Below are 24,022 nucleotides of genomic sequence, written 5' to 3'. Positions count from 1 at the left end.
ACTTAACCCTAATCTCTTCAAACTACTTAAATGGGTAGTACTGAGTAAATCAGAGATAAATGTATCTATTATAATAAGAAAATTATTTTAAGAGACAGGGTCTCGCTTTGTCACCCAGCCTGGAGTGCAGTGGCATGATCACACCTCACTGTGGCCTCAAACTCCTGGGCTCAAGCAATCCTTCAGCCTCAACCTCCCAAGTAGCTGGGACTACGTGCACATTACCCATGCTCAGCTAGTTTTAAAAATTTTTTTAGAGGTGCAGTCTTATTATGTTGCCCAGGCTGGTCTCGAACTACTGGCCTCAAGCAGTCCTCTTGACTTAGCCTCCCAAGTAGCTGGGATTACAGACACAAGCCACTGAGCCTGGCATATAATAAGAAAATTTTTTGAGAAATTTAAAGCAGTTCTGAAGGTCAGCAGTTATGTATATTTATAAGCAAACAGCAATCTGAAATCTGTGTTCCAAAAAATACCTGTAGCAAACATTCCAATCTATGCCTTACACAAAGAACTCAAATTTAAATCTGTCCGGTAAACTTAAATATATACATTATTTTGAATATGCCTTTTTTTACACGCTTATAACTCTAAAAGAAGATTTTTTAGTTTGGTCAGTTTTAAACAGTCTTTTAAGAATGTCATAAAAATTGGATTAATTTCTGACTGGTATTTCCCAGGTTGGTGATTTCAAATCAGATGGTTTCAGTTTATCATCTTATGATATGCTATGGTAAAACCAAGCTGAGGAAGTCCAAGGAAACACTGAATAGGCTTCTCCCTGAAAATCAAGTTCCTGGCCAGCCTCCATGGCTCACACCTATAATCCCAACACTTTAGGAGGCCAAGGTGGGAGAACTGATTGAGCTAGGAATTTAAGACCAGCCTGGGCAACATAACAAGACCTCGTTTCTAGAAAAAATTTAAAACCAGCCTTGGCAACATAGGGAGACCCCATCTCTACAAAAAAATTAAAAAGAAGGCAGGCATGGTGGTGCACGCTTGTGATCCCAGCTATTCAGGAGGCTCAGGTGGAAGGACTGCTTGAGTCAGGGAGATCAAGGCTACAGTGAGCAGTGATCACATCAGGGTAACAAATCGAGACCTTGTCTCAAAAAAAAAAAAAAAAAATTAAATCGACTTCCTTAGAAAGATTCAGAAATATTCAAGGATGTTAAGATGTCCCTGGGTCTCTTGCTATAGTCTCGCTCAACTTTATGAAAAGCAAGTAAGCAAACTGATACAAGAAAGCTCATGAAAATGTCCCACATAAAGGCAGAAACTTTGGCTCAAGTATTTTAAGTATCAACTTCAAAGTTATAATATTTTCATAATATAAAAAATTTTGCTCAAAACAACATATGAGTGTTTCATTTACTGGTCCTCAGCATTTGATACTGATTTAAAATCAATTTAGGACAAAAATGAGGTCAAAGTTCAAAATGCCTACAAAATAATTTTTTTAGGTTAACATAAAACTGGTTTAAATATTCCAGGTATTTGAACTGATCAATCTTTTTATTAATCTACTTTCTTTAAAAGAATAAATAAAAATACTCTATTTCAAAGCAATGCCCTCACCCAATTTTACACTTTAACTTCTGTGAGGACAAAATAATCTGACAATTTATCCAGTGTAGTCAGACTCTTTCTTATTCAGGAGACCGCCTCTTCCAATCCGAAGAATATCAGGATTTATAGAAAACAAAGGTTTCCTCGGACTACGTCTCACAATGTCAAAACAAGAAAGAAGCCCAACATATTACTTAGAAAGCAGAAGAGGAACAACAAAATGTATTTCTTAACTCACTATGGAAAATCAAAATGATTTGTTTTAACATTCACCTTCTATAATCCCTTTTGAAAAGACATTACTAGATCAAGCACAAGCAGAGACCTATTGAAATTTAAATTGAATGTTTGCTTTTCAGATCAGATCCATCCTAGTTGAGGATCCTCTCTCTAAGAGACCATTACAAATTTAAAGACACAGAAAGTAGAGGACTCATTAATAGGAGCCAGGCAAGGCTCAGACTGTTAGCTCTGTAAGTACTATCACCTTATACTTTGTTCTTTTATTTCATCATTTGCATTTACCAAGTGTGTATCATCCACATTCCATTTGTTCACTCTATTCTCACAAACGTCTATGGAAAAGCTGCCTGAATGGATGGGAGACTGCCTACATTAATTTTACTCACCAAGTTTTGTCCTGTTTAAATGTCAGCATACCATATTCATTAAACAAATATCCTTTGAACACCTTTTCTGTGTAAAGTTCTGGACCAGGAACTGAAAGGGATATTAGGATGATTAGTTCAACCCTCAAATAGCTTACCAGCAGTTCTCAAAGTAAACCATGGGACCCTGGGGGTCCTTGAGATTCTTCAAGTGATCAACGAGGTCAAAATTATTTTCATAACTAAGATGCTATTTGCCTTTTCTCAATGCATTTATATTTACACTTACGATGCAAAAGCAATGGTGGGGTAAAACTACTGACACTTAGCACAATTTAAGGTAACAGCACAAAACTATACTAGTAGCCATTATATCTTTCACCTTCATGTGCTCACAGTAAAAAGGAGAAAAAAGTCCATTTTATTTAAGAATGTGCTTGATGAGAGTAAATATTATTAATTTTATTAACTCTTCTCCCCAGAGTTATGTCTTTTTACTATTCTGTGTAACAAATGGGAAGTATGCATAAAGCGCTTCTGTTGCATTCAGAAGCTTTCTGTTGCATTCAGAAATGGATGTCTCAAAAAGCGTGTGTGCGGGCTGGGTGCAGTGGCTCACACCTGTAATCCCAGCACTTTGGGAGGCTGAGGCGGGCGGATCACCTGAGGTCAGGAGTTTGAGACCAGCCTGGCCAACATGGCAACACCCCGTCTCACTAAAAGTACAAAATTCAGCCAGGCGTGGTGGCAGGCGTCTGTAATCCCAGCTACTCAGGAGGCTGAGGCAGAGAATCGCTTGAACCCGGGAGGCAGAGGTTGCAGTGAGCTGAGATTGCACCACTGTACTCCAGCCTGGGTGACAAGAGCAAGACTCCATTTCAGGAAAAAAAAAAAAAAAAAGCGTGTGTGCCATGTTTTATGTTGCAAGCTGAATTAGCTGCTTTTTTTCACAAGGAATACCATTTCTACTCCAAAGAGTGGCTGACAGACAAACTATATTGTTCTTCAGACCTCGGTATTTGACAGACATTTTCTCAAAAATTAAAAGTGGGTCTGTCACTTCAAGGAAAACAACTGACAATATTTTTTGCCAATGATGGAAATTTGATATTTGAAGTGATAATCAGAATTTTGGAAAACTTGTATCTGCTACAGTGAGTCTAATAGTTTTCTATTACTTAAAAGCCTTTTCTGATGAGATTGGTGGTGATGTTAAAGAATGTGATTTTTGTGTCAATATTTGAAAGATCTCCATAAACTTGATGAATTAATATTTTCCAAATTACCAATAGATGATGTTACGAAATCACGCATCGGTTAAAATATCCATTCATACAGCATGATAAACCAATAGGTTTTAATGTAAGAGTAGTTACCATTTCACATTTCACATTGCAACTCATCTTCAAGAAACTACCACTGCTGAGTTTTAATATATCAAAGAATATCCACAATTATCTGAAAAAGCTCTTAAAATACTCTTCCAACCACATATTTGGTATGAGACCAGATCTTCTTTTTATACTTTAACCAAAGCAACATACTACAGCAGACTGAGTGCAAAAGCAGATGAGACTTCAGCTGTCTTCTCTTAAGCCAGACATTAAAGAGATTTGCAAAAACTGTAAAATATAATGTTTCTCACTAAAGTGTTCTGTTTTGAAAAAGTTGTTTTTCATAAAATAGTAACATAATTAAAATATTAACTTTTTAACATGTACAGGGTTATTTTTTAAATTAAGCATTTTTAAATTTTCTCAGTTTTAATTTCTAATATAGTATCAAAAGTTATAACATACATAAATAAAAGCTATTATATTTGGAGTCCTCAATAATTTTTATGAGAGTAAAAGGGTCAGGAGAGCAAAGATTAAGAACCACTGAGGCGGGCAGATCACGAGATCAGGAGATCGAGACCATCCTGGCTAACATGGTGAAACCCCATCTCTACTAAAAAAACAAAAAAATTAGCCGGGCGTGGTGGCAGGCGCCTGTAGTCCCAGCTACTTGGGAGGCTGAGGTAGGAGAATGGCGTGAACCCGGGAGGCAGAGCTTGCAGTGAGCCAAGATCGCGCCACTGCACTCCTGCCTGGGCGACAGAGCAAGACTCCGTCTCAAAAAAAAAAAAAAAAAAAAGAACCATTGGCTTATAGTATAATAAGAGAGAAAAAAACACAAATAATAATCCAAGGTAGAATGTGATGATTGCCAGAGTCCTTCTATTCCTGGGCATTCCTGCTCTTCCTAACCTAGACCTATGCTACTTACCAGGCTCTTGAAATAATTTATTTAGCTCTGCTGTCAATATAATCAAAATGAGTCATTCATTTAGCAACCATGAAAAGGGTACAAGCAATACCAAGATAACGTGTTAAACTAATTTCAATTGATGGGTTTTTCTTTACTTGCTTTCTAAATAAGTGACCTGAATTAAAATTAGTTTTATTTCCCTGGTAGAAACTGAGTCAGCCTATAAGGACAATTCTTTCACAAAAGACTACATATAATAGTCAATTCTCTTGGAAATGCACCCCACACAATCAAATTGTAATGGAAAGCTATGGAATTTGGTGCCCTATCAACAATAGGATAAAAAACTTGGAGTCCTACAATGGTCTTGAGGATCAGGATACAAAATGTTACTCTTTTTTAAAAAAGCACTTTTGCTGGGCAAGGTGGTTCATGCCCGTAATCCCAACATTTTGGAGGATTGCTTGAGCCCAGGAGTTTGAGACCGGCCTGGGCAAGATGGTGAGACCTCGTATCTACGAAAAAAAGAAAAAGAAAAAAAAATGGCCAAGCATGATGACAGGCACCTGCAGTCCCAGCTACTGGGGAAACTAAGGTGGGAGGACTGCTTGAGCAGGGGAGGCTGAGGCTGCAGTGAGCCGAGACTGTGCTACTGCACTCCAGCCTGAACAACAGAGGGAGATCCTGTCTCAAAAAATTAATTAATTAATTAATTAATTAATTAATAAAAGCACTTTCTGGAGAACCATATGCATGTATGCTATCATTTGTGTTTTAAAAAGGGAAGGACACAAACACACAATTTCTGCTTAGCCTACCTGGAAGAATACGCAAGAAACTGCTAGCAGTGGTGGTTTCCAGAAAGGGAAACTGGGAAACCCACTTTTCATTGTATTCCTTTTAACCATGTGCATGTAATACTTATTAGAAACCACACTAACCTAGTTAGTTTGAATATTTTAAAAATACCACTTCACCTATTTCTCTAGTCTTTTATATCAAATGCAAATTCCAAAAATACTAGTAGATATGAAAATCATCAGATGTACATTTGTTACTTTAGCAATGGATACACATCTCACACTTGACAGAAGCATCAAAAGCAAGCTGTCCATCAACCTGAAGGTGATCAGCCATTGATTACCTGAAGGAGTACCTGATTTCCTGATTACAGAAGGAGAATAAAGATGCATCCATCTACCCAACATAATTGGTGTAGTTGCTACTTCTTCCCCTTCTTGTATTCATCACAGCATTTAAGAAGTCTGATAGCACCAAAGTAGGTAAGTTTAAATGCTCCTTTAAGTCACCCAGTAACATTAACATTAAATTCAGCATTCATTCAGCTCCTACTATGCACTATGCAGTATGACTTAATGTAACACTTGTAACACACAACGTAATATGTTAGAGGGTGCCCTTGCATCCAAACACTTTATCCAATAAGTTCAATCGCCAATGACAAAGATTTGGAGGTTTTAACCAATTCTAAGTTTAAAGAGCCAATCGTATGATGTGGCTACAGATAAACCTAATTCAAACTTAGACTACCTCACAGTTGGCTAAATGATGTCCAGAACGCAAAAAAAATCGGAGCCACTGCAGTCTGTACTTATCGAACCAGCCCTACAACTCATGCTGGGTTCTAGGCCACACAGGATACTCAGGGACTCTGACAGTAGTGCAACTACTGTATGTCGAAGGCAACATTGAATGAGTTAGCTACCATGTGCCAAGTATTTAATATGAATTTTCCTTATATCTTCACAAATCAATAATAAAGGCATTATTGTCCCTGTCTTAAAATTAAGGCAATTCAGCCAGGGATGGTGGCTCATGCCTGTAATCTCAGCACTGTGGCAGGCCAGGGTGGGAGGATCACTTGAAGCCAGGTGTTTCAGACCAGCCTGGCCAACACAGGAAGACCCTGTCTCTAAAACAAAAATTAAAACATGGGGCTGGACGTGGTGGCTCATGCCTGTAATTCCAGCACTTTGGGAGGCTGAGGCGGGTGGATCACAAGGTCAGAAGATCAAGACCATCCTGGCTAACACGGTGAAACCCCATCTCTACTAAAAATACCAAAAAATTAGCCAGGTGTGGTGGCAGGCACCCGAGGTCCCAGCTACTCGGGAGGCTGAGGCAGGAGAATGGTGTGAACCCGGGAGGCGGAGCTTGCAGTGAGCCGAGATCGCACCACTGCACTCCAGCCTGGGCAACAGAGCGAGACTCCGTCTCAAAAAAAAAAAAAAAAAAAGTAAAACATTAGCCGGGCATGGTGGCACATGCCTGTAGTCCCAGCTACTCAGGAGGCTGAGACAGGAAGATTGCCCGAGCCCAGGAGTTTAAGGCAACAGTGAGCCATGACTGAGCCACTGCACTCCAGTTGGGGAGACAGAGACTGTTTCTAAAAAACTAATAAATTTAAAAATAAATAAATAAAACTAAGATGATTCAGACTCAGAAAGGTTAAGTAACATGCTCAAGGTTGCAAACTTAGTAAGTGACATTAACAGAATTTAAGCCCAGAGCTCCTACAGTAGGTTGAACTGTGGCTCCCAAAAAGATATGTTCACATGCTTACCATTGGCACCTGTGAATACTACCTCATTTGAAGAAAGCGTCCTTAGAGATGTAACTAAGGATCTTGAGATCATCCTGAAATATCTAGGTGGGTCCTAAATCCAGTGACAAGTGTCCTTTTAAGAGTGAAGCAGACAGAGATTACACGGAGAGGAGACAATGAGACCATGGAGGCAGAAACTGGGGTGACGTAGCCACAAGTCAAGGAACGCCACCAAAGGCTGGAAGAGACAAAGAACAGATTCTCCCCCAGAGTCTCCTGAGGGAGCGCTGCCCTGTGAACACCTTGATTCCAGACTCCTGGCCTCCAGAACTGTGAGAGAATACATTTCTGTTTCTTGAAACCACTAAGTTTGTGGTTTTATGGCACCCCCGGAGACGAAAGCAGTCCACAAACTCTCTCTCTCCAGCATTCCCTATTGCCTTCCCAAGGTTGAAGGATCTAGGGATGTGTAAACCAAAATAGGGACGACTCGGACAATAAGGAATATGAAAACTATACTTGCTTTTGCAAGCCCTAGAAAACAGAGTAAAATCAGTAGGTAAAAATTTTAGGGATACCACTCGGGAGACTGAGGCAGGAGGATCCCTTCAGCACAGGAGTCTGAGAGCAGCCTGGGCAACACAGAGACCTTGTCTCTAAAAAAAAAAAAAAGGTTCAGGGAGAAATTTCAGTTGGAAAAACTTTCCAACCATCCAAATATCTTAAAGACTAACCAGACTTTTGGTAGGTGGTTGCATTTCCTATCACTGATGTGTTCAAGGAGAGACTGAAGACTTTTAACTTTGGAGAGCAGAGCTGCCTTAGATGATTTAGAATCTCTTCCCATCCTGAGTTCCTAAAATTATAAAATGTTAGATAGTACCACAAAAGCCTAAGTAAAATATTACAAATGAGTTTTGCCAGGTTTCTACAATCATTCAAATAAATACTGCTTGTTATGTCTCAGGCACTGTGCTTGGTAATGAACACCAACACAGTATCTACTCTCACGAAGCTTACAATCTGGTGGAACAGACATATATCAAGCAATATGCAAACAAACGTAAAATTATATATATGACCACCTATGATGAAGGAAAAACGCAAAAAAGAGGGAGACCAGGTAAAACTTCCCTAAGGAAATGATGTTTGAGCAGAGACCTGATGGATTTACTCATCCTTTGGTATCTGGGGGTGAATCAAAATCCACAGATGCTCATGTCCCTTTCAGCTGGGCCTCCACATCCACAGGTTCTGTATTCTCGGATGGAAAAATACCATACCATCTGGCTACAAAATGGATTTCTTCAGAATGAAAGCAATCACTGTGGTGGATTCTCAAGTGAGAATTAGCTCTTGCTTTCATACCTTTCAGATACAGAAGTTTAAGAGAGAAAAAGTTTGTACTTTTTATTCTCAGATTCTCTACCTCCTGCCATGTCTGGAAGATAGTGATTTAAGAATCGTGTGAAGCATACATTCTAAAAGTTCTTCTTTTGGAAAAGATCTTAATCTTTCAAAGTAGAAGGGAAGAGAATAAACAAGTTGGAGTTTGTCATCGTCACCTCTACAGGCTTTACTATACTTAGAGAAAAAAATGACATTACTTTAGATACTAAATGCGGTCACTAAGAAACTATTTACCCTAGATTTGCTTTCCATTTTGTATAAAAAATAAAAACAAAAACAAATCAGTTACCAGAGGGATTAAAAACAGAATTAAATGAGTAGGCAGGAAAATTGGGTTACACTACTAGCTCTAAATAGGATTCCACCATATAAAATTTTTAAGAAAGATACCTTTGAGAAAGTTCCAGTTATTCTTTACACAGAATTAGAATTATATATATCACATATTTCACTGAGTGTATGAGTTGGATTACACAGCATTTTGAATATTTATATTTTATGTATACAAAATCTTTTGAACTCCCTAGAGATAATGCAAAAAAAAAAAAAAAAAAAAAAAACAGGTATTTTTAACACTACTGTATTATACTATTGCTACTAATACTTCATGTGCTGATAATTGGAGTAACTCAGAAGGTCCCAGGGTAAAATAAAAGACCAATGCTATCTTGAGACAAGGTTCTTCACTTCAGAAACTAACCTGCAAATAGAAATCTTAGCTCAGGAAGTATCATGGCAGAGTCAAGAAAAAGCAAGTTAATATGTGAACGAAATCGAGGTTAACCCAGGATTTAGCTTTCATTCTGCACTGTTAGCTTTCATGGGCAAGCCCTTACACCCTTACTCCAAGTTACCCTTACCTCAGCAAAACCATAAAGAGTATGAAATGGTAAGCATTTCCTCAACAAATAGGTACTAGGAGAGAAAATTTAAAAATATCTTTTACGTTTCATTAAAACAAACGGATCTGTAACTGTCTCATTAAGAAAGTTTCAAGGTAAAAATAAATTGATAGTGTGAATATGTATTGTGTATATCCATGTATGCTTAGAAAAATATCTAAACCAGCTGGTTGCAGTGGCTCAAGCTGGTAATCCCAACACTTTGGGAGGCCAAGGTGGGCGGATCACCTGAGGTCAGGAGTTCAAAACTAGCCTAGCTAACGTGAAATCCTGTCTCAACTAAAAATGCAAAAATCTGCTGGGCACAGTGATGGGCACCTGTAATCCCAGCTATTCAGGAGGCTGAGGTGGGAGAATTGCTTGAACCTGGGAGCCGGAGGTTGCAGTGAGCCAAGATTGTGCCACTGCACTCCAGTCTGGGCAACAGAGCAAGACGCTGTCTCAAAAAAAAAAAAAGAAAAGAAAAAAAAGAAAAATATCTAAACCATGCATATTAACATATCTTTGTATTGTAGAATTATTTTTAATTTTCTTCTGTTTTTCTACAATGAACATGACGTAGCTTTTTCCATTAAGAGAAAAATATATTTATTGTTTAACATGTAACATGGACTTAGAATCGATTTTGGAAGAAATTTTAATTTAGAAGAAAATTTAAATATCATTTCTGTCCTCCTCATTTTTCAAATGGGGAAAAAGGCCCAGTAAGGATAAGTAACTTGTCTATCCAAAATCTGACAGTGAAGTCATCAGGGCCATAATTGTGTTATCTGTATTTATGTTTATTTTTTCTGCTCGTAAAAGCTAATGCATTTTCATTAAGGATAACTTGAAAAACAATGGAAGGTACAAGAAAGAAAATGAAAATCACCTATAAGCTTATAGACCAAAGACAACCACTAATGGGGGGGTGCTTTTCTTCTAAATTTTTCACTATAAATACATTTCAGCCGGTCACGGTGGCTCACACCTGTAATCCCAGCACTTTGGGAGGCCGAGGTGGGAAGATCACGAGGTCATGAGTTCGAGACCAGCCTGACCAACATGGTGAAACCCTGTCTCTACTAAAAATACAAAAATTAGCCCAGCGTGGTGGCGGGTGCCTGTAATCCCAGCTACTCAGGAGGCTGAGGCAGGATAATCACTTGAACCCGAGAGGCGGAAGTTACAGTGAGCCAAGATCATGCCACTGCACTCCAGCCTGGGCGACAAAGCGAGACAGTACCTCAAAAAAAAAAAAAAAAAAAAAAAAAAAAAAAAATTCTATGGAGAAAAACTTTTAAAATAATAGAGCCAAAAATTAAAGAAGACAACAATTTTAACACTCAGTCACATTACCACATAATTCTGGTAACATATCAGAATTACTTCTTCTTTAGACTTAGCACCTACAGCTAGTTTTGGGGTAAGAGACTAGTTGTATGATGGTATTCCATGATGTGTTCTTACTTAGCAAATCTTGGCTAGTTCTTTGATTTGTGGGCTATTTTTACATGGAAGATCTGTTACCAAAAATTTTATTTCATAATTGTTTAATGAAAGAAAGAACCAAAAAAAGTTCCCAAAGGAAAAGACAAAATACTCCATTCTATCTGGGTCTTCTTTGGAGATTTACTGAATGTAAAGATCATCCACAAACACAAGCTAATTACAAATCACATAACACAAGTTTAAGATTACCCAACATATTTATTCATATCATTCTTGTATTTACCAAGACTATTGGTAAAATAAATAAAAGTTGTAGACCCTCTCCCCAGAAAAATCGCAAATTAATCCCAAGTGGCATTAATTTACTTTGAGGGTAGCAAGCAAAAGTTTGGATATCACTGCCCCAGAAACTAGGGCCTAGCTGACAAAACTGCCTCCTAATCTAATTTCAAAGATGCAAAGATTAGCAGAAGGAAGTAAAAATTACCAATTATCTAAAATTTCAGAAAGAAATATTTTGGAAATCAAGTAAGATCTAGTGAACACATAATGTGCTTGAATTTCTTAATTTTATTCACGACTTTAGAAATGTGAATGCCAGCAATTTCTTAGCATTAAATCATCCTGGATCTCAAAGTATTCCATAATCGTCATATTTCAGAAAGAAGCTACAAAAACCATCAACGGTATTTTCATTTCATGGTCAGAAAAAATTTGCAAAGAGAAAATATATGTCTTGCCCCATATCACTAGACTGAAATATTTGTGCATTTAAAATTTTTTCCAAAGCATAAGCAACACCTAACTTAAAAATGATTTTTTTCTGACAGATGAGCCAGCTTGGTAAAAAAATTTTTTTCCAACAAGCACAATCTACCAATTTCTTTTCTTTCAAAACACTTTCCCTTTAAAACAATAGTAATTTGGGCCCAGTGCAGTGGCTCACGCCTGTAATCCCAGCACTTTGGGAGGCCGAGGCAGGCGGATCACAAGGTCAGGAGTTCAAGACCAGCCTGTCCAATATGGTGAAACCCCATCTCTACTAAAAATAAAAAATTAGCTGGGCATGGTGGCAGGCGCCTGTAATCCCAGCTGCTTGGGAGGCTGAGGCAGAAGAATCACTTGAACTCGGGAGGCGGAGGTTGCAGTGAGCCAAGATCATGCCACTGCACTCCCGTCTGGGCGACAGAGCGAGACTCTATCTCAAAAAAAAAAAAAAAGTGATTTGATTCCCCTACCCCACAAAGCCTACTGTATCTACAGTGCATGAATAAACATATACTAAGTGTCAGTCCTAGAGTATAAAAAAACCAAGCAATCCAGAGACTTGACAAAATTCTGAAATTGGTTAAGCTTTGCTTTGGCATTCCTCCTACCTTCCTTCTGGTGCTCCTACTCCCATTTCCAAGAAGTTCCTCATATCTTTCCAAAGTTCTTCACCTGAGACACCTACTCAAGATTTCTTTCCCTTGATCTATCTCACTTGTTGAGACAACCAATTTCAGCCAACTAATACAACCAACACTTGACTTAATCATTAACATTTAGTAAAGGCCCTTGACTTTTCTGTGTGTCAACAGCCCCCTTGAAAATCTCATAAATGTTGTGGACCCTCTCCCCAGAAAAATCACACATGCACTCACACATAACTTTTCATACAATTTTAAGGGATTCAGGGTCACACAGCCAAAATATATGAACCCCAGAACCAGAAAACCCCAGGTTAAAAACCCCCATACTTAACATATTAATATCATAAAACCTCAAAACTCTGCAAGAGGTATTTATATTTTAAGACACTGTCAACTCAAATGAAATCTCCAATTCTCAGAATTTAAGACAATGTAAAAAAGGCAAAAAAAAAAACAAACCCCAAACAATATGGAGATTTTTAGGCAGCCTTGTCATTGGGGGTCATCTCCCAAAGCATTTAAGCTGCAACTCCCGTTGCAGAGAGACGTGGAGGAACAGGAACTACTTCTAAGCATGGGTCTTCTACTAAGTCAGATTCTGTAGGACCTACCCCTGAATTTAGTAATGCTCTAGAAATCTGTCTAAACTATCATGGTTCCCAGCAAAACAATACATATATATATATACGTATGTCAAGCCCAGTTTTTATCCCAATGAACTTTTTTTTTTTTTTTAATAGATACGAGGTCTTGCTATGTTGCTCAGGCTGGTCTTGAAGTCTAGGTTCAAGCGATCCTCCAGCATTGCCCTCCAAACCAATGAACTCTGTGGTATTTCACACGGCTAACTTCCCTGTCAGTATTCACTTAATCCCTCTCTTCAGCTTCTTCAACCCTATAATCTTATCTGTTCAGGCATTCTTTCTCAACTTACTTCATAGGTTTCTATTCTTCTACTTGACCCTCAGATGTAGATGCTCTCCAAGATTGCCCTTAGTTTTTTTTCTTCACTCCTGATATGGTTAAGCATTCCTAATCCAAAAGTTTAAAATCTGAAATGCTCCAAAATCTGAAACTTTCTGAGTGTTGACATGATGCCACAAGTGGAAAATTCCACACCTGACCTCAGGTGACATGTTGCAGTCAGAATGGAATCAAAACTTTGTTTCCTGCACAAACTTATTTAAAATATTGTATAAAACTGCATCCAGGTTATAAGATGTATATGAAACACAAACGAATTTCAAGTTTAGATTTGGGCCCTATCTCCAGGGTATCTCATTATGTGTATACCAACATTACAAAGTCAAAAAAAACTCCAAAACACTTCCGGTCCTAAGCATTCTGGATAAAGGATACTCAATCTGTACTATTTTCTCTTTCTTTTTTATAGACAGCGTCTTACTCTGACACCCAAGTTGGAGTGCAGTGGCCCTATCATAGCTTGCTACAGCCTCAAACTCCTGGGCTCAAGTCATCCTCCAGCCTCAGCCTCCCGAGTAGCTGAGACCACAGGTGGCTACCACTATACCTGACAAATTTTTAAAATTTTTGTAGAGACAGGGTCTCACTACGTTGCCCAGACTGGTTTTGAACTCCTGGCCTCAAGTGATCCTCTGCTTTGGCCTCCTAAAGTGTTAGGATTACAGGTGTGAGGCACCATGCCTGGCTTTCTGCAGTTTGTATATGGCATTACACTGATGAATGCAAATCCCCTAATTGATCCCAATGTCCCCTTGAGCTCCAGCCCAAATACCCAGGTACTTACTTGACCTTTCTTGATTCCCAGATATCTAAACACATCTGGAATCATACTCTATTACCTTCCTCCTCAAATTCTGTTCTTCCTATACATTCCCTATCTTAAAGGCATCATCATCACCCAATAATTACACTATAATCTTTAACTCCCCTTTACTCAATTGTCACTCAAATCTGACAACTGTGAAGTAAAAATTATCCCCAGAATCTATGTCCTTTTACATTACAATTCAATACTCTCACAAGTCTCTAGTCAAATCTTTACATGTCATCTTTTTAAAAACCAGAGTGGATGTCCTACTCAAACCTCTTATGGTCCCTAAATGCCTACAGAATAAAGTTCACACTCATGAGCATGGAATTACAAACTCTTCCCAATACGGCCACAACCTTATCGGTTTCACCTTCCACTATTCTCCAAGTCGAGCAAAATCCACTTGCTAGTTCTCAAATCAGACTACTGATGCCCTTCCTCTCAGCCCCTCTTCTCCATCAGTAATGCAGCTACTCCCCCTTCCAAGTCCTACTCAAACTTCCCCTATATGAAAAGTCTTCCCTAACCTCACTTTTCTCTGTGTATCATTCTCCTCTCCCTAGAAGGAATTTCTCCCTCCTCCTATAATCCCACACCACTCTGTTTGGTCTATTTTGGTTCTCTAGAAGTTGTAACACAGCTAGTTGAGCCCATACCTTTCTGCTCTACACAACAAGGCCCAAGATTTGTTACTTTAGCACCTAGCACATGCCCAGAATGTGGTATATCTTTAATCATCATCAGGTGAATGAGTGGCAAAACTCCAAAGTGAGAATACACTTAAGGAGGTTATTTCTCAATGGAGAGAATGCTTCACTCTCCTTTGAACATAAAACAAGAATCAGGTGCCCTAGTCCCCAACTCCCCATTTCTAGTCCACTGCTCAAATAGTTTTAAGCAATGTTTCATGGGGACATTTCCTCATTTCCCCTTGTTCTTTGTAGGTTTAGCTGCCAGCCTAACCACATTAGCATTCAGTAGCAGCAACAAAACGGACTCTTAAAGTTTTAAAAAGCAAAAACTTTACAATTACCAACAGTAAAATACATGCTCTTTTTTTAAAAACTGTCTTAATATATATGCATACAAAGCTCATTCTTCATGAAGATTCAGAAAATGGCTTGGCATAGTTTATCCCAACAGGCACCACTTAAAGAGTTCTTAAGAAAATGTCCACTTAAGCCATCAGCCAAACTTTTCACATTTGTAACCACAGAAATCAGCATGCATGAATTAATCGAAATACTATGCATACTAAACAATGCGATTACTATAGTCTAAATCACCAAACTGATAACCCATACAAAAGTAGCTCTTACAACTTTTTTTGAGAATATTTCCCCTAAAAAATTCCAGTGATCATCCCAACCTATAAAACTAGATTATTTTACTAGTATCATCTTCTCTTTCCTCCTCTTCTGCCCACCAACACTCCTTCCAACACACACACACTTCTCCTTACGAGAAACGGCTTCCTCAAATTATCTGATGGTTCAGTAGCAGTTGGAGTTTTACACAAACTATGCTGTGATTGGGCAAGGCAGACTACCAGATCTGGGATTCAGTAGACCATTCCTTACTGTCAGATTATCTTCTAAGTGACTGCTCTTAGAGAAACAACACTGATTTGCCTCAAGAGGTTACAAATGTGGTAGGCCTACCTTAACAGCAACTAGTTTTTTTGGTTAAGAAACAGGGTTGCACTGTCGCCCAGGCAGGAACACAATGGCATGATTATGCTCACTGCAACCTCAAACTCCTAAGTTCAAGTGATCCTCCTGCCTCAGCCTCCTGAGTAGCTCAAACTATAGGCATATGCCACCATACCCAGCTAGTTTTTCGTTTTTTTGTTTTTTTAAATATTCTGTAAAGACAGGATCTCGCTACATTGCCCAGGCTGGTCTAGAATTCCTAGCCTCAAGCAATCCTCCTGCCTTGGCCTCCCAAAGTGCTGGGATTATAGGCATGAACCACCATGACCAGCCATTGTTTTCTAATATACTAGAACATGTCTGTAAAGTTTTATTTCTAGCCCTTCTTTGGGTCATAGAAAGTTTACTTGGTATCACACAAATGTTCACATTTTAAAACATTTTAGGCCTAAAGACCACAACACGATGAAGCCTTTTTGATGTTTTGCTAACTACACTGCATTAAGTTGGGCTGAAAATACATTAGCCTAATTCTGAAGTGCACTTCTGAAAAAATAAAAAATATATATATGTGTGTGTGTATATATATATATACTAAGGTATAAGCAACCCACTTATTTTTCTTGAGCAGTCAAAAATTCATTTCCCAAGTTTTGTCCATATTGCACTAAAATAACTTCAAACAAAGCATTGTTGTTGCTCGAGGATTAAAAGTTTCCAATAGCTCAATATGGTTTTAATCTTCTGGAAACACCTGAAATTGATTTGTTTCACCTCCTTTTACTATTTATCTTCCAGTCTGTTTACCTTAGTAGAAAACTGATGGATAAAAGTACTAACTGAAAACCCAAGAAAGTGGGTAATCCACCCTCTAGTTAATAAGGAAGGAAATATATGATACATAAGGCACAAAAATTAACATGTATCTTGAGACTCAAAAAACATTGGACTTGGTCTAAATAAAATGTTTCTAAAATAACAAGTGGTTCCTTTCTCATTGCTGTTTTACTAAGCATTCATGGAAAATTATATTTGGGTAAGCTCAGGCTGAACACACTAGCTTTAGCTATCAAGCAAAACATGAAAGAACACAAAGAAAATGTATTTTAGTATAGAACATTTTCTGAAATGTTTTTTACAAAATCGAAGATTGGCATTTTAAGATTGATTTTCCAAATACTCTATATATACATATTAATAAGCATCACACACAGTCACACACAAACATCTAAATTCAGATATCCCATTTTCTGGATGATTACGGGCCCAGAAAGGGCGCATCTAGGTTAAAGTAGACATTTGTGAAATTCAACAGCCCAGGGAGTTTCCCCTCACCCTCCAATTTTTCACAGTGGCACTGTGTGAATGAATAAGCCTGCTTCAGCATGAAGCAAAGGGCTTGTCTAAAGACATCTGACAGAAGCTGAATGTATACATTAACTTCCTGTTGAGGTAGGACTGTAGACTGTTTCTAAAGACTGACAGTTCATAGTCCCTCCAGAAACCAAAAAATCAGCATGCCTTTTCAAATACTCATGGAAAAATTTTAATTTCAGTAATTACTGTTCATCGTTATTATTCCTCAACTTTACTGAATGCCTTATTCCATACAAGAAAAGGCATAAAAATTTAATCCCAGACCACAGGAGCTTAAATTTCTCTTAAAACAAGTCACTCATTAGTGATTATTTCACATAAAATGCTTCTAAAGACAACCCAGAGATTTGGTTGAACCTACAGTGTGCAGGCAACGCAAATTCAGGTATTTAAATCATGGGAAGTTGGCCTTCGGTTCCCTAACAAAATTAGCCTAACAAAATTAGACAAGTGCCTAATTATGGTTTAATAAAACAAAAAACCTACAATTTGGGGTCCTAACGACATACACAGGAATTCAGAAGGAAACCTGAAATCCTTTCTCCTTTAAACCTTCTATATCTGGACAAGGGCCCTCATTATCTTCTACTTCTATAGTTCCTTCTCTTAACACAAGAGCTAAATTTCCTTGAAACATGTTATGAAGCCACTGCCAGCATGGTGGCACTTGCCTATAGTCTCAGCTACTGGGGAGGCTGAGGTGGGTGCATTCCTTGAGCCCAGGAGTTCAAGGCCAGCTTTGGCAACATAGCAAGATCCCCATCTCTAACTTAAAAAAAAAAAAAAAAAATTATATATGTATGTACACACACACACATACATATAAATACATATTTTTATAAGAAAATTATTGGGCCAGGCGCATTGGCTCATGCCTGTAATCCCAGCACTTTGGGAGGCCAAGGCCAGCAGATCACCTTAGGTCAGAAGTTCGAGACCAGCCTGGCCAACATGGCAAAACCCCGTCTCTACTAAAAATACAAAAATTAGCCGGGCATGGTGGCCCACGCCTGTAATCCCAGCTACTTGGGAGGCTGAGGCAGGAGAATCGCTTGAACTCAGGAGGCAGATGTTGGAGTGAGCCGAGATCGCACCACTGCACTCCAGCCTGGGTGACAGAGACTCCGTCTAAGAAAAGAAAAAGAAAAAGAGAACTATTTCCACAAAAATTCCCGACTTGGGGATAAGAAATTTTCTTTGTTACAGGAGACTATGACCACTGACTACTAAGCAAAAAGTCATTTTCCCTCCTATATGTCGAGTTTGAGGCTGTGTGAGGAAATTAAAGGACTTCAAATAAGGATGGGCCAAAAGATTAAGTAGAGTTTTGTTTTTTTATTTTATTTTATTTTTTTTTAGATGAAGTCTCGCTCTTGTCCCCCAGGCTGGAGTGCAATGGCGCGATCTCCATCTCGGCTCACTGCAACTTCTGCCTCCCAGGTTCAAGCGATTCTCTTGCCTCGGCAGCCCCCGCCCCCGCCCCTCCCAGCAGCTGGGATTACTGGCGCCTGCCACCACGCCCAGCTAATTTTTGTATTTTTAACGGAGATGGGCTTTCACCATGTTAGCCAGGCTGGTCTCGAACTCCTGACCTCAGGTGATCCACCCCGCCTCGGCCTCCCAAAGTGCTGGGATTACAGGTGTGAGCCACCGCGCCCGGCCGTAAAGAGTTTTCTTAATCTGATTGTTGTTTTTTTTGGTCATGGGCCCTGCTGAAAGCCACTAAGTCCTATCAAAAGAAAAAAAAGCCCCTTGACACAAAAAAATTCTGCCCGCAATTTAGGATCCAAGTTAAGAGTAAATATTCTACATTGCATGTGATAATTATGTCTGCTTTCGGACTCATAAAATAAGGAAATTACACTCAGATGCACGGAGAGAACTAGTCATATTTTCACTGTCTTACGGGGTAACCTGTCAAGAACTGTCAAACACAATTTTAGGGAGTCACGATACTAATGAATCAAACACACACACACACACACACAAACAGCATCTCCAAGACTCCAGCACTCCAGCACCCCCCTTTCCCAATTACTTACTGGTCAAGCCCAAAGGAAAAATAATTTTTTAAAAGGCTAGGCTGAGATGGAATGGGAAAAAGGATCACTGTGAGCACAGATGATGTCCCGGGACAAAAGCTCTGCCCAACACTGCCCAACCTGACAGGCTCACTCACACTACCTTTCTCCTTATGCGCCTCTCAATACGCGGTCTCTGAACACTTAAAAAAATGTGAATTTTGCTCTGATCACATAAAGAAATCAGTACGATTGACACCAGCTCTAAAATAAGCAATTAATATATTCTAATCTAATGCTTAAGAAGAACGGAGAGCAGGCAACAGCTCCTCCAACTGGTTGGAGCAGATATCACTGGAAGCCCCCCAAGTATTAAGATTTTTAAACAACTTCAAGTTCTGGTGGGCACAACCAAATACACTGCAGAAACTTTGGGACCAGCAGCCACGACACAACAGGCGAGAGAGGCAGCAGACATCACTGCACGATGGAGTGCACAACATTCAATGACAAACCCGAAAAGGTCTGGGGATATGGGAAAATACCATGCACACGGCCATCTCAGAGCCCCTGTCTTTCCACTGGCAAAAGGTTCGGTTCCTTCGGAGGGGCGTGCCACTCCCCCTCTCCCTCACCCAGGGGACCACCACCCCAGGCACAGGAAGAACCGCGGCCCCTCCGCGGGCACATCTCAGCTGGGGAAGAAAACACAATGTCGCTCCTTATTTCTGCGTACAAAAGGACTTTGCGCCCTCCTCCTCGAACTGCCGCCCCGGCCACCTCCTAACTTGCAAGAAGGTGGGCAACGCGCCATATTCCAGCGTCCCCCAGTCTACCTGGGTAACAAGCCCACGCCACCCCGGCAGGAGGGAAGCTTCGGAGGTCGCCCAAAGAGCCAGCCTCCTCTCCCGCAGGAGACAGCGGCTCCCGCGCCCCAGCCCGGCCCCACCGCGCCGCCCGCCCGCGGACGAGAGCCGGGAAGGGCCGAGGGGGCGAGCCGAGAGCCACGGCTCCGGTCCCGCGCAGCCCGCCCACCTCCCGCTCCCGGGCCCGGCGCACTCTCCCGCGCCTCCCGCTCCCGAGCTGCGGGAAGGCCGGGCCCCGGGTTCCACAGCGGGGAGAAGGCCGTGGCCCCGAGAGCCCCAGGCGGCGGGGGAGGCCGGAACCCTGGGGCTCTCGGGAGGGCAGCGCCTCCCTCCCGAGCCCGCCAGGACGCCTGGGGCCTAGTGCGGCCTGCGCATCCTCGGGGTGGCGGTTTGGCTGGGCCGGGCCGGGGCCCCCCGCCCGAGGCGGGCCGAATCCGGCGGGGGCCCAGGCCCGGAGCCGGGGGCGGCAGGGTGCCGGCTGCGGGGCGGGCCGGCCGGCCGGCGGGCGGGCGGCGTGTTGCGGCTGCGCCGGGGCTGAAATAGCTGGAGATTGCGCGGTAGGGCACTCACCTCAGAGCGGCTGCGCTACCGTGGGCCTGCGCCGTGGAGACTGCGACCGCGCCGGCTCCTCGCAGCCTCCTGCCACCAGCGGCAATGGCGAGCGCTGCCGCTTCTGCCGCCGCCGCCGCCGCCGAGGAGGGGGAGGGGAGGGAGAGGGCACGCACGCGACGCACGGCCCGGCTTCCCCGCCCGGCCGCCGCCATGATGAGGAGGTCGGCGCGGCTGTTCTGCCGGCAGGCCGCGGAGAGGGCTCGCGGCGAGGGCTCCAGCTTCCCCCGCCGCCGCCTCGCGTGCACGGAGCGCTTCAGAGGTTTGGAGGGGGCCAGAACCTCAAAAGCAACTGGATTAGCACAATGCGGACGCGCCGGAGAAGCGGCGCAAGCGGGCCCAATATGGTTGCTGATCAGACGAGTGGCATCTCTCGCCCCCCTACCGCGGGAATTGGGACCTCCAGACTGTGCCTGGGGGATCGGCAAGTGGTTCCCCTCTGTTTTTTTCGGCGCTGCCTTCCCGGTGGTATCCTCACTCTCTCTCTTTGAAATGACCTCTGCTTTCCTATCTCTAACTCTTCCCAGATGTTTGAAAGCAAAAGTTTTTGTACAAAGCAACATATGAATGTATTCAGCCATTCGATCGTTCGGCGAACATTTCTAGGGGTGTCGTGCTGTGCCAGATATTGTTCTGAGTGTGCTGAAGATGCACCTGTTAGCAAGACAAAGTCCTGGCTCCCACGGAGCTTATTCGAAGCAATAGGGACCCCCAAGCAGGTGCCTGAGAAGTAGGGAGGGGTGGACAGTGGGAAAACAACCTAACGGTGGAGACACACGAGGGGTCTTTTTTTACTTTTAGAAACGGGGGTGGGTGGTCTCCCTATGTTGCCCAGGCTAGTCGCGAACTCCTGGGCCCAAGCGATCCTCCCGACTCAGCCTCCCAAAGTGCTGGTATTACAGGCCACCATGCCTGGCAGAGGGGTCGTTTTTGTTGTTTTTTTAGTGTCAGGAGACTCCCTCCATCAGAATTACTCAGGCTGATTGTTTTGAGTCCTGGGACCCAGTTGGTATCCAGAATCTTGGCTTGTTTGCCTAGGAACCTGCATTTTCACATCCCCATCTCCACACCCCTGGTGATTCTTATGCACATAATAACGTGAAAAGCATTGCATTGGAGAATTGCTAAAGGGTGTCAGAAAACGGATTAACAAAATCAGGAAGCTTTAATTTTCAAGATTCTATTAACCTCAAAATTCAACATATCCAAAAATTGAATGTCTTTTTCTCCAGTGTTTTCTAGGGGAGTGCCAACACCAGCCACCCAAGTGCTCAAGCCAGAAACCTGGAAATGATCCATTGCTCCTTCCTCTCTCTCTGGAGTCCCCATGTTAAATTAGATGTGTTTGTTTGTGAGACAGATTCTCAGTCTGTTACCTAGGCTGGAGGGCATTGGTGCAATCATTGTTCACTGCAGCCTCAACCTCTCTGGGCTCAAGGATCCTCCCACCTCAGCCTCCCCAGTAGCTGGGACTACAGGTGCCCACCACCACGCCCGGCTAATTTTTGCATTTTTAGTAGAGATGAGGTTTCGTCTTGTTGGCCCGGGCTGATCTCAAACTCCTAGGCTCAAGTGATCTGCCTACCTTAACCTCCCAAAGTGCTGGGATTACAGCCGTGAGCCACTGCACCCAGCCCCAATTAGATTTTTAAAACTGTTGTTCCCTGTCAGTTCTTACTCTAATTCAATCTACTGTCATCTCTCCTAGAGACACTACAGTAGACTCCTCTTGGTCTCCCTGCCACCGAAATTGCCCTCTCCAAATCCACTACAGCTTGAATGGTCTTTCAAGAAAGAAAATCATGTCGTTTCCCTGTTTAAGACTCTTAAAAAGATCCGATTAACATGTAGGTTAAAGTCTAAAATTCTTTGAGGTGGCTACAGGGCCACTGGTGATCTCATCCATGTTGCCATCTCTGACCTCATCTGCCACAGACATTTCTCAGGCTACACTCAAAACTGGGAAGCTCTCAGGTCATTTAAGCCTGGAAGTTGTGCCACCTCACAACTGTTGCAAGGGCTGTTCCCTTTGCCCATAACTTCATTTCTTTCTACTCCATCTATGCACTTACTTGAATCCTCACCTGAATAATTCCTACTATTCTTTCAGATCCCAACATTAATACCATCGCTTCCAGGCAGCATTTTTTCATCTCCCAAGATTGGGTGCATTAGACCCTTTGTCATCACACCCAGTACTTACTCCCCACGTTTATTGAGCGCTCACGATGCGTCAGGCCCTAGTGTAAGCCTTTATGCACATTATCTTCTTTCTCATTTAATTATCAAGTAGAGCCCACAAGGTAGATACTACCTTTTTTTTTTTTTTTTTAACTTTTGAGACAGGGTCTCACGGTGTCTCCCAGACTGGAGTACAGTCGCAGAAACACAGCACACTGCAGTCTCAACCTCCTGGGCTCAAGCGATCCTCCCATCTCAGCCTCCTGAGTAGCTGGAACCACAGGCAGATGCCTGTTGCCCAGGCTGGTCTCGAACTCCTGGGCTCAAGCCGTTCTCCTGCCTTAGCCTCCTAAAGTGCAGGGATTACAGGTGTGCAACTGTGCCCGGCCTGGGTAGGTACTAATATTATCCCATTTTACAGATGAAGAAACAAGGACATGTAGGGATTACTTGCCTAAACCCAGACAATAAGCTAGATCTGAAAGTCATCAGCCTGACCTCAGAGTTGTACTTTTAACCCTTATCAGGGTCTCAGGCCAGTACCCACTGATGAAACACATAAGTAACTTAGTGGGTCATGACCAACGTTTCATTAAAGAAATAGAAAATGGCAGAGAACATCAAACTTAGTAAGGCTCTTGTTTTGTGAAACTTGTCAGATTCTCTAATATGATAAATACTAAATCTTACAAACATTGAAAATACAAAATTAAAATATTACCAAGGTTAACACAAAAGTATGAACACTGCAGATCTGATTTATTTTACCATCCTCATCTTTAATGCTGAACCTTCTTAGGATTAAATGACATTTACCATCCCGAGCAAATTGAGGTTACTGCCCCAAATGGACTGGGCTTACCTTTGCAGGAGAACAGGGTTTTGTTTGGAACTGTGTTTTGGCCGGAGATTTTTGGCTAAAAGTCAAGACACAGAGATTCTTCTGCTACCACTATGAACACATCGAGTCCCTTTCACATAGATGCTATTTCCACAGGGGTCTCCCCACACCCTACCCTACAGATTAGATTCCTGTGATGCCTTATTTAATTCTTGTTGGATCTATTGATTTGGTTATGAAATAGGTGAAATTCTGGTAACCTCACCCAGGTTCCTTCCCCTCTTGAGTAGATCCAGCCGATCTATTCACTGGATGATTAAATTTGGCATTCCTTTTCTGTGCTTTCCCTATCTGCTACTATCCTAAAGTCATTCTAATGACCAAAAAAGGTGTCTTGAGCCAGACTGTAGAGGGTTCTAATGGCCTCCTTAGAAATTGTGTTTTTTTGTTTTTTTGTTTTGAGATGAGGTTTCGCTGTTGTTGCCCGGGTTGGAGTCCAATGGTGCGATCTTGGCTCACTGCAACCTCC

At 41.6% G+C, this 24,022-nt stretch overlaps 1 protein-coding gene across 4 annotated transcripts in view; it reads right to left on the bottom strand.

Moving 5' to 3' along the window:
• The window catches only part of NRF1 (nuclear respiratory factor 1), a 141,192-nt gene extending 120,632 nt beyond the window's left edge, over positions 1-20,560 (bottom strand). Inside the window, exon 1 of one of the 4 annotated variants that reach the window (XM_054497254.2) lies at positions 20,433-20,560. The gene's annotated coding sequence lies outside the window, so the exon portion shown is untranslated. Of the gene's footprint in view, positions 1-19,832; positions 20,089-20,432 lie in introns of those variants that run through there. The other 3 variants (XM_054497253.2, XM_063668456.1, XM_063668453.1) reach the window with 3 other exon arrangements.
• Between the last annotated feature and the right edge of the window lie 3,462 nt (positions 20,561-24,022).

This window comes from Pongo pygmaeus, chromosome 6 (assembly GCF_028885625.2).
Source record: "Pongo pygmaeus isolate AG05252 chromosome 6, NHGRI_mPonPyg2-v2.0_pri, whole genome shotgun sequence".
NCBI classification, from domain to species: domain Eukaryota; kingdom Metazoa; phylum Chordata; class Mammalia; order Primates; family Hominidae; genus Pongo; species Pongo pygmaeus.
Note: the sequence above shows the minus strand (reverse complement) of the source record. Positions and strands in the feature narration are given on the sequence as shown.